This window comes from Eucyclogobius newberryi, unplaced genomic scaffold (assembly GCF_026437365.1).
Source record: "Eucyclogobius newberryi isolate DKJ021-1_F unplaced genomic scaffold, fEucNew1.0.hap1 SCAF_22, whole genome shotgun sequence".
In the NCBI taxonomy this organism is placed as follows: Eukaryota; Metazoa; Chordata; class Actinopteri; order Gobiiformes; family Gobiidae; genus Eucyclogobius; species Eucyclogobius newberryi.
The window spans coordinates 4,186,836-4,200,636 of NW_027315857.1; the positions used below are offsets into that span (position 1 = coordinate 4,186,836).

The 13,801-nt window shown below is 45.6% G+C and overlaps 1 pseudogene; it reads right to left on the reverse strand.

Annotated features, from left to right (window-relative positions):
- Nucleotides 1-5,977: 5,977 nt before the first annotated feature.
- On the reverse strand, nucleotides 5,978-10,469 carry LOC140372134 (uncharacterized; annotated as a pseudogene).
- Between the last annotated feature and the right edge of the window lie 3,332 nt (nucleotides 10,470-13,801).

A 13,801-nucleotide genomic window follows, 5' to 3' on the forward strand; every position in this document is an offset into this window, starting at 1 on the left:
CAACTACACAAGGATGGAAAATCAAGAGTTGCAAATACTCAAGTTTCTCTTATTGAGTTGATTTTTTAAAACATGTGAATCATTCAAAATCAAACACATAGACAATATGATACAGAACACACACAAAATGCTTCCAGTGCACACTGAGGTTGTCTCACCTGAATCTACTTCTCCCTGTACAGACAAACACTGCGTCGCCTGTTCTGATTTTGATTTATTAAACCTTTATTTCAATAACAAATGCTTATGTACAATGTTGGTGTGATGGTGTGGATGGTTTTTAATCAAATTGGCCAGCAGGTGTCACTCCACTCTATAAAACCCCCTCTACCACTTCTTCCACTGCTACTCCCACTTCTGCCTCAGATGGGGCTGTTGTCGACGCCCTGTTCTCCTGTCCTCGGGTAGTTTCTGAATTTTCCATTTTAATTTAATTCTACGGTCACTAATGTATGTTTACTCTAGTGCTGTGGCGCGTCGCTCTGTGGGGAACTCCTGGATTGTGCTTTGGCGGCTGGTAGTTCTGGAAGCTGGGGTCCCATGTGTGTGTGAAGCTGGGGTCCCATGTGTGTGTGAAGCTGGGGTCCCATGTGTGTGTGAAGCTGGGGTCCCATGTGTGTGAAGCTGGGGTCCCATGTGTGTGAAGCTGGGGTCCCATGTGTGTGTGAAGCTGGGGTCCCATGTGTGTGAAGCTGGGGTCCCATGTGTGTGAAGCTGGAGTCCCATGTGTGTGTGAAGCTGGGGTCCCATGTGTGTGAAGCTGGGGTCCCATGTGTGTGAAGCTGGGATCCCATGTGTGTGAAGCTGGGGTCCCATGTGTGTGACGCTGGGATCCCATGTGTGTGAAGCTGGGATCCCATGTGTGTGTGAAGCTGGGGTCCCATGTGTGTGAAGCTGGGGTCCCATGTGTGTGACGCTGGGATCCCATGTGTGTGAAGCTGGGATCCCATGTGTGTGTGAAGCTGGGATCCCATGTGTGTGAAGCTGGGGTCCCATGTGTGTGACGCTGGGATCCCATGTGTGTGAAGCTGGGATCCCATGTGTGTGTGAAGCTGGGGTCCCATGTGTGTGAAGCTGGGGTCCCATGTGTGTGTGAAGCTGGGATCCCATGTGTGTGAAGCTGGGGTCCCATGTGTGTGACGCTGGGATCCCATGTGTGTGAAGCTGGGGTCCCATGTGTGTGTGAGGCTGAACTAGCCACGCCCGCTGCCCGTCAAGGTTGCAGCAGAAGTTTCTCAGCTGTAGGTGAAAGGAAAGCTGCATCTAAGGCCCATCTTATCTGCTCCGCCTTAACACTAAATCTTGAACTTTTAGGTCATGAGGGATGGGACAAGTATGCGCCGTCACCTTGCCTTTTTCTTAACCTCAACATAAATGTGATTGTTTTTATGGACAACGATGAATGTGTAATTTCACTGAGACCTGTTTTTATTAAGAAACTTATTGTTGTTAGAAAACGTATTTTTAAATAAATCAAATTCTGTATTAAAAATGTCTATGTGCCTCTTGTCAACAACAAATCTGTGCACCTTTCTTTTAATGTGTTCAATATGGTCCTGGGCCCGTTAATGCACAGGGGGTGTTGTTGGTTTTCTGATTTGGGTTTTAACAGTAACGGCTAAAGTTAAAACACCCCTGACATGTGAGATAAGATAAGATAACCTTTATTTGTCACATAATGGGGAAATTCCAGTGTTGCAGAACAGATTAGGGGGGGAGAGCACAGGAGGGGAAGAGAACAGTTTACTTTAACCATAATTAATGAAGATCTTATATTGCCCCCTCTGCTTCTTCTGCTTTGATCCCACACACTTTTAATGGTAAATGTGAAACATGAGCGTATCGGTACAAGTGAGTGAGGAGAGACAGAGGGAGATGAGAGGAGAGGAGAGAGAGGGACAAGAGGAGAGACAGAGGGAGATGAGAGGAGAGACAGAGGGACAAGAGGAGAGAGAGGAGAGACAGAGGGTCAAGAGGGTCAAGAGGAGAGAACGAGGGACAAGAGGAGAGAGAGGAGAGACAGAGGGTCAAGAGGGTCAAGAGGAGAGAACGAGGGACAAGAGGAGAGAGAGGAGAGACAGAGGGTCAAGAGGGTCAAGAGGAGAGACAGAGGGACAAGAAGAGAGAGAGGAGAGACAGAGGGAGAAGAGGAGAGGAGAGACAGAGAAAGAGGGAGATGAGAGGAGAGACAGAGGGACAAGAGGAGAGAGAGGAGAGACAGGGGGTCAAGAGGAGAGACAGAGGGACAAGAGGAGAGAGGAGAGACAGTGGGAGAAGAGGAGATGAGAGACAGAGAAAGAGGGAGATGAGAGGAGAGACAGAGGGACAAGAGGAGAGAGAGGAGAGACAGAGGGTCAAGAGGGTCAAGAGGAGAGACAGAGGGACAAGAGGAGAGAGAGGAGAGACAGAGGGAGAAGAGGAGAGGAGAGACAGAGAAAGAGGGAGATGAGAGGAGAGACAGAGGGACAAGAGGAGAGACAGAGGGAGAAGAGGAGAGACAGAGGGAGAAGAGGAGTGGAGAGACAGAGACAGAGGGAGATGAGAGGAGAGACAGAGGGACAAGAGGAGAGACAGAGGGAGATGAGAGGAGAGAGAGGAAAGACAGAGGGAGATGAGAGGAGAGAGAGGAGAGACAGAGGGAGAAGAGAGGAGAGACAGAGGGACAAGAGGAGAGACAGAGGGAGAAGAAGAGAGGAGAGACAGAGGGACAAGAGGAGAGAGAGGAGAGATGAGAGGAGAGACAGAGGGAGAAGAGGAGAGGAGAGACAGAGGGACAAGAGGAGAGAGAGGAGAGATGAGAGGAGAGACAGAGGGAGAAGAGGAGAGGAGAGACAGAGGGACAAGAGGAGAGAGAGGAGAGACAGAGGGAGAAGAGGAGAGACAGAGGGACAAGAGGAGAGAGAGGAGAGACAGAGGGAGATGACAGGAGAGGAGAGACAGAGGGACATTTCTTTGGAGTATCCTTCACTCTTACATGATTAAAGGCTGATTGTTGCGGTGTTTGGGGAGGAACTACTGTAAGTGTGGGCTTGAACCCGGACTCTAATTAGCGACGCATGCTTCCTCTCCCGGGCATAAGTTGAAACCGACGAAAGTAGTTTAAAGATGCAAGAGACAGGAGAGCTTTGTGGTTGGGTTTAGATCAACCCCCAAACGTCAGAATTCCAATATGGCGTTGACAACATGGCGGCGACCGAGACCGGTTCCGCTGATACAGCTCAGGCAATCATTTTCTGTCTTGGGTCCAAATCCGCTCTCTTGTCCCAAACCCTAGTCCAGTGTCTGAAGCGTATCGAGGGCCGCCATATAATTATTGTGTTTTTGCGCCGCCATGAGGGCCGCCATATTGAAGCAAATTCTGACTTCCGTGAGTTAGCGAGGGGTTGATCTAAAACTGACCAGAGCTTCGTACCTGTTGAGCTGCGCGGTTTCCACATGTGAAGATTGAAGCGGCAGCCGGTGAGATCGCTGGCTTTGTTTGAACAGCTTAAGCTGTGGCTGCCACATGTGTTGATTGTGATTGTTAATGTGCTGCGGGCTTCGACGCTTGTGCCAGTTCGTGTGTTGGTTTAAAACCGTTTGCTAAAGGGGCGGGTTCAGTGTGGTTTCTTATCTCGGTTGTGCTTTTGGTGTGGGTGTAAATATTGTAGCAACCCCAATGTTAAAATATTATCTTGTTAAATGTTCCTTTCACCCTACTGTTATATATGCATTGTAATTTTGTGTAGTTCAGGTCATTACATATTGGTTACAAATGTTGGTGGGCTGGGCCTGTGTTTGAGATGAGAGTGACTTGTTTTGTGTGATGTGTGCTCTCTGGGGCGGAGCTTAGAGCGGGCTGTGGATACAAGGTTTGGATTTCCTGTTCTATCGGCGTGGTTTTGGCCGACAGTAACAAATTCTGTTCTGGAAATAAAGTGACAACTTGTGAGCACTAAACTGGCATTCATTACTAACCTGAGAGAGACGCTACAGTACAGAGTCAACTTGCTAGCCTCCGTTAGCCTGCTATCCTGAACTGGGTGCTATGTGTCAACATTCAGCATGTCTGCGGAGCGGGGCAAGTCAGGAACTCATCATAAAGTGAAGGAGGAGGTGAAGGACAACGGTTATAGTGGATCCCAGGGACAGGAGATGCACTACAGTCGACAGGCTGCAATCAGGTTAGCCACAGATGCAGGCTTCAGCACCGGGTAATCCTCTGACCCGCGAATGTCTGCCATGACAGGGCCAATTTTAAACAAAGATGGAGGCGCCCAAATTGAGCAAATACAGGTGAAAACGCCAAAATATTCTGGGAAAGCAGACTGGGAGGCCTTCCATGCCCAATTTGAACTATTGGCTGGAGCTGCCGGCTGGTCTATAAAAGTTAAAGCACTCCAGCTTGCCTTGTGTTTTACTGATAATTCACCGTCATGTCTGCTACTGTAAAGCCCAGCTGAGAGAGATGACTATTGGGCTCTGGTAGGGGCTCTGGTAGGAGCTCTGCAGAGGCGTTTTGGACAGTGCAACCAGCTGGATGTCCTCCGCTCAGAACTGGCAAGCAGATAAAGACTGGCTGGTGAACCGCTCAGAGTTCTGGCAAATAACATCGAAACCCTGACGAGAAGTGCATATTCCCACATGCCAACTGATAGTGGGTGCATCCCACAATCACCTTCAAGTGTGCGGACCAGCGCAGTCAATACACTTCACAGTAAAAACCGGAGCTCCAAAGCTCAAGATCCAGCTCCAAAGCTAAAATAAGCTAAATAAGAAGTTCCGTAAATTCATGAAGAATATAGGACTGATTGACATTTGGAGGGAGATGAACCCTAGTGCACGCCATTTATGAAAAAAATTACAATCCACATACAATCTATTCTACAATAGACTATTCCTTTATCTTCAATAAAGGCGGATCTAAAATCACAGAGGCAGATAAAGACACAATAGACTTAGGTGACCATGCTCCTATCTACATTACTGTGGACATGGAGGAAAGACTCAATGCTGAATTGTACAGCTGTCTTTCAGCATTCAACAGCTGGTTATCTAGATGGTGCCCTCAAAACAATGTAGTCTTTGTTGACAACTGGAGTGCGTTTTGGGGAATCCATCCCACTTCAAATCAAATCAAATCAAATCAATTTATTTTTGTAAGGCCCAAAATCACAACAACAGTTGCCTCTGAGGGCCACAGGGAGAAATGAATCAACAATGTCTGTGGTGGCGAGGGAGTCAGACAATGTCTGTGGTGGCGAGGGACGATGTCCCAGGGTCCTCTGTCCTTAGACTCTCCTTCTCGGCCAGGAAAAACTACAAAAAAAAACCTCTTTGGGAAAAAAACCGTAGAAACCTGGAGGAGTTCCAGTGAAGGAGAGATCCGACTCTCACAGACGGACAGACGGACACGAGGGAGACTGGAGCTGGACCCACTCTTCAGGCAGATGAGGGACCGACTGAGGCGAACTGGACCCACTCTTCAGGCAGATGAGGGACCGACTGAGGCGAACTGGACCCACTCTTCAGGCAGATGAGGGACCGACTGAGGCGAACTGGACCCACTCTTCAGGCAGATGAGGGACCGACTGAGGCGAACTGGACCCACTCTTCAGGCAGATGAGGGACCGTCGGAGTCGAGCTGGACCCACTCTTCAGGCAGATGAGGGACCGTCGGAGTCGAGCTGGACCCACTCCTCAGGCAGATGAGGGACCGTCGGAGGCGAACTGGAGCCACTCTTCAGGCAGATGAGGGACCGTCCACACAGGGCAGGGACCACTTCACCAGGGGAGGGGCATCTGGGTCCACAGGTCCTCAGGAGTGAAAGAAAGAAAAAGAAGGCGGTGAACAGTTTGCAAGTGGAATCAAAAAATAAATATTGTTTGATAGCATAAGTAGTCAGAAGAAGAGGATAGTGCTCAAGCTGTCATACTTCCCCCAGCATAGTTACTCCTAGGGCAGCGTAGCTAAAGCTGTGGGTTTATCTTTCTGTTCCTAACTAGTCTGACCATAAGCGATTTCGAAGAGGAACGTTTTAAGCCTGGACTTAAATGAAGAGACTGTGTCAGCATATTTAACATGGGTCGGGAGCTGATTCCATAACACAGGAGCTTGGTAGCTAAACGCTCTACCTCCTACAGTACTTTTAGAGACTCTTGGCACCACCAGAAGGCCAGCATTCTGAGAGTGAAGAGTTCTGTTTGGATGATATGGTTCTATAGCATCTTTGAGGTAGGATGGGGCCATGTCATTTATGGCTTTGTAGGTCAAGAGTAGAATTTTAAATTTGATTCTAAACTGGACGGGGAGCCAGTGAAGAGACTTCAGCACTGGCGTAATGTGCTCTCTTCTTTTTGTTCCTGTTAGTAATCTTGCTGCTGCATTTTGAACCAGTTGAAAGCTTTTTATGGAGCTTTTAGGACACGCTGCAAGCAGGGAGTTACAGTAGTCTAATCTAGTCGTTACAAATGCATGGATAAGTTTTTCGGCATCACTTTTAGGCAGGATTCTTCTGATTTTGGCTATGTTGCGCAAATGGAAATAGGCTGTTTTACAAGCTTGATTTATATGAGCTTTAAATGAGAGCTCCTGGTCAAATAAGACTCCAAGGTTTCTTACAGTAGAACTGGAGGCTACACTGACATTGTCCAGTGTGACTATCTGCTCAGATAGAGCATCTCGTAGATGTTTAGGGCCAAGCACAATGACCTCGGTTTTTTCAGGGTTAAGAAGCAGGTAGTTAAGTGTCATCCAGGTTTTTATCTCCTTCACACAAGTACTAAGTCTGTCTACTTGATCGCTCTGATCAGGTTTCATTGATAAATACAGCTGAGTGTCATCTGCATAGCAGTGGAAGTTAATGCCATGCTTTCTGATAATGTTGCCTAATGGTAGCATATAAAGAGTAAACAGAATTGGACCGAGTACCGAACCCTGTGGCACACCGTAAATTACTTTAGAGCAAGGTGAGGAGCTCTGGTTTACATTAACAAATTGGTACCTATCAGATAGATAGGATTTAAACCAGCTAAGGGCTGTTCCTCCAACACCTACATCACATTCTAACCTCTGCAGTAGAATGTTGTGGTCAATGGTGTCAAACGCTGCGCTGAGGTCCAACAGGACCAGGATTGAGACCAGTCCATCGTCAGCGGCTAATAACAAATCATTTGTGACTTTAACTAGTGCATAGTAGAAAAAGCTTCAGTTGTAGTCATCTGGACTCAGTTTGAAAAAATAGACGTTTCGACTCTCATCCAAGAGTCATTGTCAATAAAAGAATTTAGATCGAGAACTCTGATATTAATACTGTTCTGTGGTAAGACCCGCCCATTGGGAGGAGCCTTCCTGAAGTAGAAAGAGTTGTTTGTTTCAACAGAAACTCCCCCCTTGTATCTACCAGCTAGCCTATTCAGAATTTTAATGGCCTATTAGAATCCTCTTTGTCTTTGTGAGACCCTGGCTCAAACACCCTGAGTACCTGATTAGCATCTAAATGTCCTGGTCCTGGTCCTATACCTTTCCAGGGGTTCAGTATTCCATTATAGATACCAGGAAGATAGAATCTGAGCCCTCCATTTCTGTTTAAAGAAGGTCTTTCTTTTTTAACAAAAATAGCTTCCTTGACTCCTCTTTCAAACCATCTTTTCTCCCTGCTTAAAACCTTCACCTCACCGTCTTCAAACGAGTGATTAGAGGCTTCAAGATGGAGATGCACGGCACTCTGAGGTCCTGAACTTGTATTTCTTCTGTGCTGATAGAGCCTCTTGTGTAGAGGCTGTTTCGTCTCACCTATGTAACGTCCTTTACAGCTTTCTTCACTGCATTGGATCGAATAAACTACATTGCTCTGTTTTTGAGTCGGCAACTTGTCCTTAGGGTGAACCAGTTTTTGTCCTAAAGTGTTTCCTGGTTTAAAATAAACAGGGACTTCGTGTTGTCTAAAAATTCTCTGCAGTTTTTCCGACAGGCCAGACACATAAGGGATAGAAACACCCTTCCTTCTCTGTTCAGTTTCCCTTTTGTCCTGCTTCTTGGTTCTCTTCACTCTGTTGAGAGCCCAAGCGGGGTAACCACAGGCTGAGAGGGCATTTCGGACATGTTTTTCCTCTTTCTTCTTGCCCTCTGAGCTGGTGGGCACACCTTGAGCTCTGTGTTGTAAGGTTCTGATCACCCCCAGCTTGTGCTGTAGTGGGTGGTTGGAACCAAAGAGCAGATACTGGTCCGTGTGTGTGGGTTTCCTATATACTTCTATTTGGAGTTTCCCGTCCTCTCCTCTGATCGTGGAACAATCAAGAAAGGCCAAGCGATTCTCCTTAGCGTCTTCTCTTGTAAACCTGATATGTGGGTCCACAGCATTGATGTGATCAGAGAAGGTTTCCAGCTCTTGTTCCTTGATTGTTACAAAAGTATCATCGACATAGCGAAGCCACAGTTTTGGGGCTATGCCTGAGAATGAGGCCAGTGCCTTCTTCTCAAAGTGCTCCATGTACAGGTTGGCCACTATGGGAGAGACGGGCGAGCCCATGGCACAGCCATGAATCTGTCTGTAAAATTGTCCCCGGAATTGAAAGTAGGTGGTGTTCAGACAGATGTCCAACAGTTTACATATGTGTTCAGGTGTCAGTTTGGTCCTTTCCTGTAGGGTGGTGTCTTCCTGCAGTCTGATCCTCACCGCTGCTACTGCATCAGAGGTCGGGATGCAGGTGAACAGGGACACAACATCATATGAAACCATGAGGTCATCTGGGTCCAGTTGGAGATGTTTCACTTTATCCACAAAGTTGTTCGTGTTTTCCACATGATGTTCCGAATTCCCCACAAGCGGAGCCAATATAGTTGTTAAATGCTTGGCCACATTGTAAGTGATGGAATCTGTGCTGCACACTATGGGTCTGAGTGGAACATCCTTTTTGTGTATTTTTGGAAGGCCATAAATGCAAGGCATGGCTTCACCAGGATACAGTCTGTAATACAGAGGCCGGTCTATCGCTTCCTCTTTTTCCAGCCTTTGTAAACAGTCTATCACTTTCTTCTTGTAGCCACTGGTCGGATCTCTTTTCAAGCGTTCGTATGTGGTTGTGTCCTCGAGGAGGGTGTGGACTTTGGCTTCGTAATCAGCTGCGTTGAGAATCACAGTGCAACGTCCCTTGTCTGCTGGGAGGATGTTGATGCTATGATCTTTTTCCAGTGCTGAAAGTGCTTTTCTCTCTTCAGATGTGATATTTGAAGGAGGTGGTTTGGCACTCTTCAGGGTCGCTGGCACTCTTCAGGGTCCAGATGACTACAACTGAAGCTTTTTCTACTATGGAACACGCCTGGACGAATGAGGGATTACACCGACATACTTTAACTAGTGCAGTTTCAGTGCTGTGGTGGGCTCTGAACCCTGACTGGAAAACTTCAAATAAGTTATTATCCTGCAGGTGGCGACAAAGCTGTTTTACTACAACTTTTTCAAGGATTTTAGAGACGAAGGGAAGATTTGAAATAGGTCTGTAGTTTACCAATAGGTCGGGATCTAGATTAGGCTTTTTCAGAAGAGGTTTAATGACTGCATGTTTGAAGGACTGTGGAACATAGCCACTTTCAATTCAAGTGAAGTATTTATTATATTAAGAATAGGGTCTATAATTAGGGGGAGAATGTCTTTGAGGAGCTTGGAATGGGGTCTAGGACACAAGTTGAGCTTTTAGAGGACATAATGGCTGAAGTTATCTCTGCTTGATCAACAGCTGTGAACCTTTCTAAATTTACAGGTGGATTTATATGGGACGTTAGATTTACAGCTTGGGCTAGTTCAGGGCTAATAGCGGGGGTAATTTCATCTAATTTATCTCTGATTGTTTTTATTTTATTGTTAAAAAATAGGAGGAAATCATCAGAGCTAAGTGTAGCTGGGATTGAGGGCTCTACTGCACTGTGACAGTTTGTTAGCCTAGCTACAGTGCTGAAAAGGAATTTAGTGTTACTTTTGTTGACTTCTATTAGATTTGAATAATATCTGGTTTGGGCCTTACGCAGAGCCTGCTTATAGGACAGCAGGCAACTTTTCCATGCTTTTAGGGATTCTTCGGTGTGAGAGCGACGAAATAATCCCTCTAACTTTCTAACTCTTTGTTTATGTGAACGCAGTTCTTGGTTGTACCATGGGGAGGCGCGCTTTGGCCTAATGACCTTCTGCTTTAACGGCGCGACAACGTCAAGAGCAGACTTCAGAGAATTCATGGTCAAGTCGACAAATTGATCACTTAAACTGGGACTAAAGCTGTTCTCAGCAGGATCACATGACATGTCACTGAATATTGGCTCCATTATTTCTTTGAATTTTGAGATAGATTTTTCAGATATTGTCCTTTTCATTATAACTTTATTTTGTGGGACTGGATGATCTTTAAGAATAAACTGAAAGGTAATTAGGAAATGATCTGACAATATAGGGTTTTGAGGGAGGACAATGAGGTCACTAATCTCTGTTCCATACGTTAGGACAAGATCCAGAGTGTTCTTGTGAGTGTGAGCCGCTATATTTACATTCTGAGTGAAACCAATGCTGTCTAACAAGGCGCTGAAGGCATTACTGAGAGCGTCATCACTCATGTTCACGTGGATACGAGGGTTCATCCCTATTAGTTCAGAATCTGACAGATAGTCTTGGTCGCCTAAAGTGACCATCTAAGGATGAGTCCCGGGCGCAGAGCCTCGGGAACTCTCGCCCGCTCTGTCACATGTGAAGTGTTAAGATTCAAGGCAGATAGAGACTGTGTGTCCCTCGTGTCCCTCGTGCAAATAAAGCCAAAAAGTCACATCTCAGAAAAAAACTATTTAAGACCAAATAACTTAATGACACAAATAAACAAATAAATAAGCATATAAAATGTGGACTGCTAAACAATATGTCAATTTACTCTAAATTGCTTTTAGTTAATTAAATAATTAGTGATTATAACATAGATCTTCTAGCTCTGACTGAAACTTGGCTCACAAGATTATTATGTCAGACTAAATGAGTCCACCCCACCCACCCACCCATGTTAACCCCACCCACCCACCCACCCATGTTAACTTTCAGACTTCCAGGAGCACAGGCCGAGGTGGTGGTGTGGCAGTGATCTCACACTCAAGCCTACTCATGAGCCCTAAAACTAACAATGCATTTCACTCATTTGAAAGCCTCATGCAATCAATCACGTGTCCAAATTGGAGAAACCAAAATGGAGTTTTGTTCATACTTATCTACCAACCTCCTGGTCCCTATTCAGAGTTTCTTGACTTTATATCAAACTTAGTGTTAGCCTGGGATAAAGTAGTTATAGCTGGAGTTTTCAATAACCACGAGAACGTGAGTGAAAACTCTCTCAGTAATGCCTTCAGTGCCTTGTTAAGACAGCATTGGTTTTGCTCAAAATGAACATCACTCACATGGAAGTACAAGGCCTGTGGTGTGGCTCTCTGTGTCATTTTGGACAGAAACTGTTTTGAAAAGTAGCACAAATAGAAAAACGCCTGAGGATTTACCTACTTTTTATTGTAAATAGTGGTTTATTGCTTGTATATATCACAAGAATACTTTTATATGTTCATATTTGCACCTTGTGGTTCAGTTTGAACCTTTTTAAATGCTTGGTTGAGCATGTTTGAGGGTTTTACAATAAAAAAACATAATTTTTCTAGACGGATTTTGTGTTTTCTGTGTGTGTTTAGGTCCAGTTATGTTGAAATAGTATGTCAAAGTGAAAAACTAACTAACTGATCATATAGGTGAGGTTGTGCTGAAAAGAAAGATACCCAACATTGGTCTGGTAAACATTTCTTTATGTAGTATATCAGGGCAAAATTGAAGGTACCCAAAAACGGCCAAAAAAGCTCCGGACTCCGAAGGGTTAAAGTGTGTTAAAGTGCATGTTGTCTAAAAATTCTCAATTTTTCAGACAGTCCTGAGACATAAGGGATAGAAACACCCACACAGAACAGAGAAGGAAACATAGGGGAGACTAAACAGCCACTGCACAAGAGGCTTTATCAGCACAGAAGAAATACTAGTTCAGGACCACAGAGCGCCGTGCATCTTCATCTTAAAGCCTCTAATCACTCGTTTAAAGACAGTGCGGTGAAGATTCTAAGCAGGGAGAAAAGATGGTTTGAAAGAGGAGTTAAAGAGGCTATTTTTGTTAAAAAAGAAAGACCATCATTAAATAGGAATGGAGGTTTAAGGTTCAATCTTCCTGTGGTTTATAATGGGATTTTGATCCCCTGGAGAGGTAGACATCCAGGGCATTTGGATGCTAATCAGGTACTCAGGGAAGAGAAAAAGAGAGACTGGGACAAAAGGGAGACTAATAGACCATTAAAGGACTGATAGCAAAGGGGCTAGCTTGATAGAAAACAAAGAGGTGTAAGTTTCTGTTGAAACAAACAACTTTTTCTTCTACTTTAGGAGGGCCCGTCCGGTGGGCAGGGCTTACCACAGTCTTGTTTTTTTTTCTAAAACTGAGTCCAGATGACTACAACTGAACCTTTTTCTACAAAAGACTGTACACTGATTACTATTTTCAATATCTTCTTTTTTGGTGTTTTATGGCGGTTGAAGTGTTACATTACCGCCACCTTCTCAATTCAATTCAATTTATTTTTGTAAGGCCCAAAATCACAATAACGGTTGCCTCTGAGGGCCACAGTGAGAAATGAATCAACAATGTCTGTGGTGGCGATGAAGTCAGACAATGTCTGTGGTGTCCTCTGTCCTTAGACCCTCCTTCTCGGCCAGGAAAAACTACAAAAAATCTCCTTGGGAAAAAGTAGAAACCTGGAGGAGTTCCAGAGTGAAGGAGAGATCTGACTCTCACAGACGGACGCGAGGGAGACTGGAGCTGGACCCACTCTTCAGGCAGATGAGGGACCGTCAGAGTCGAGCTGGACCCACTCTTCAGGCAGATGAGGGACCGTCCGAGGTGAGCTGGACCCACTCTTCAGGCAGATGAGGAACCGTCTGGGTCGAGCTGGACCCACTCTTCAGGCAGATGAGGGACCGTCCGAGGTGAGCTGGACCCACTCTTCAGGCAGATGAGGAACCGTCAGAGTCGAGCTGGACCCACTCTTCAGGCAGATGAGGGACCGTCCGAGGTGAGCTGGACCCACTCTTCAGGCAGATGAGGAACCGTCTGGGTCGAGCTGGACCCACTCTTCAGGCAGATGAGGGACCATCCATACAGGGCAGGGACCACTTCACCAGGAGAGGAGCATCTGGGTCCACAGGTCCTCAGGAGTGAGAAAAAGAAAAAGAAGGCGGTGAACAGTTTTCAAGTGGAATTAAAAAATAAATATTTTTTAATATAATAAGTAGTCAGAAGAAGAGTGTAGTGCTCAAGCTGCCATACTTCCCCCGGCATAGTTACTCCTAGGGCAGCATAGCTAAAGCTGTGGGTTTATATTTCTGTTCCTAACTGGTCTGACCATAAGCGATTTCAAAGAGGAACGTTTTAAGCCTGGACTTAAATGAAGAGACTGTGTCAGTCTCTTGTTGTTGTTGTTGTTGTTGTTGTTTTATGGCGGTTGGCATCCAAGTGTTGCATTACCGCCAGACTTTATTCCTCAGACTTTGTCGTAGTTGTTGTTGTTGTTGTTGGTGGTGTTTTATGGCGGTTGGCATCCGAGTGTTGCATTACCGCCAGACTTTATTCCTCAGACTTTGTCGTAGTTGTTGTTGTTGTTGTTGTTGGTGTTTTATGGCGGTTGGCATCCGAGTGTTGCATTACCGCCAGACTTTATTCCTCAGACTTTGTCGTAGTCCTTAAAAGTTCTTCTTCCATTGCTTTGGTG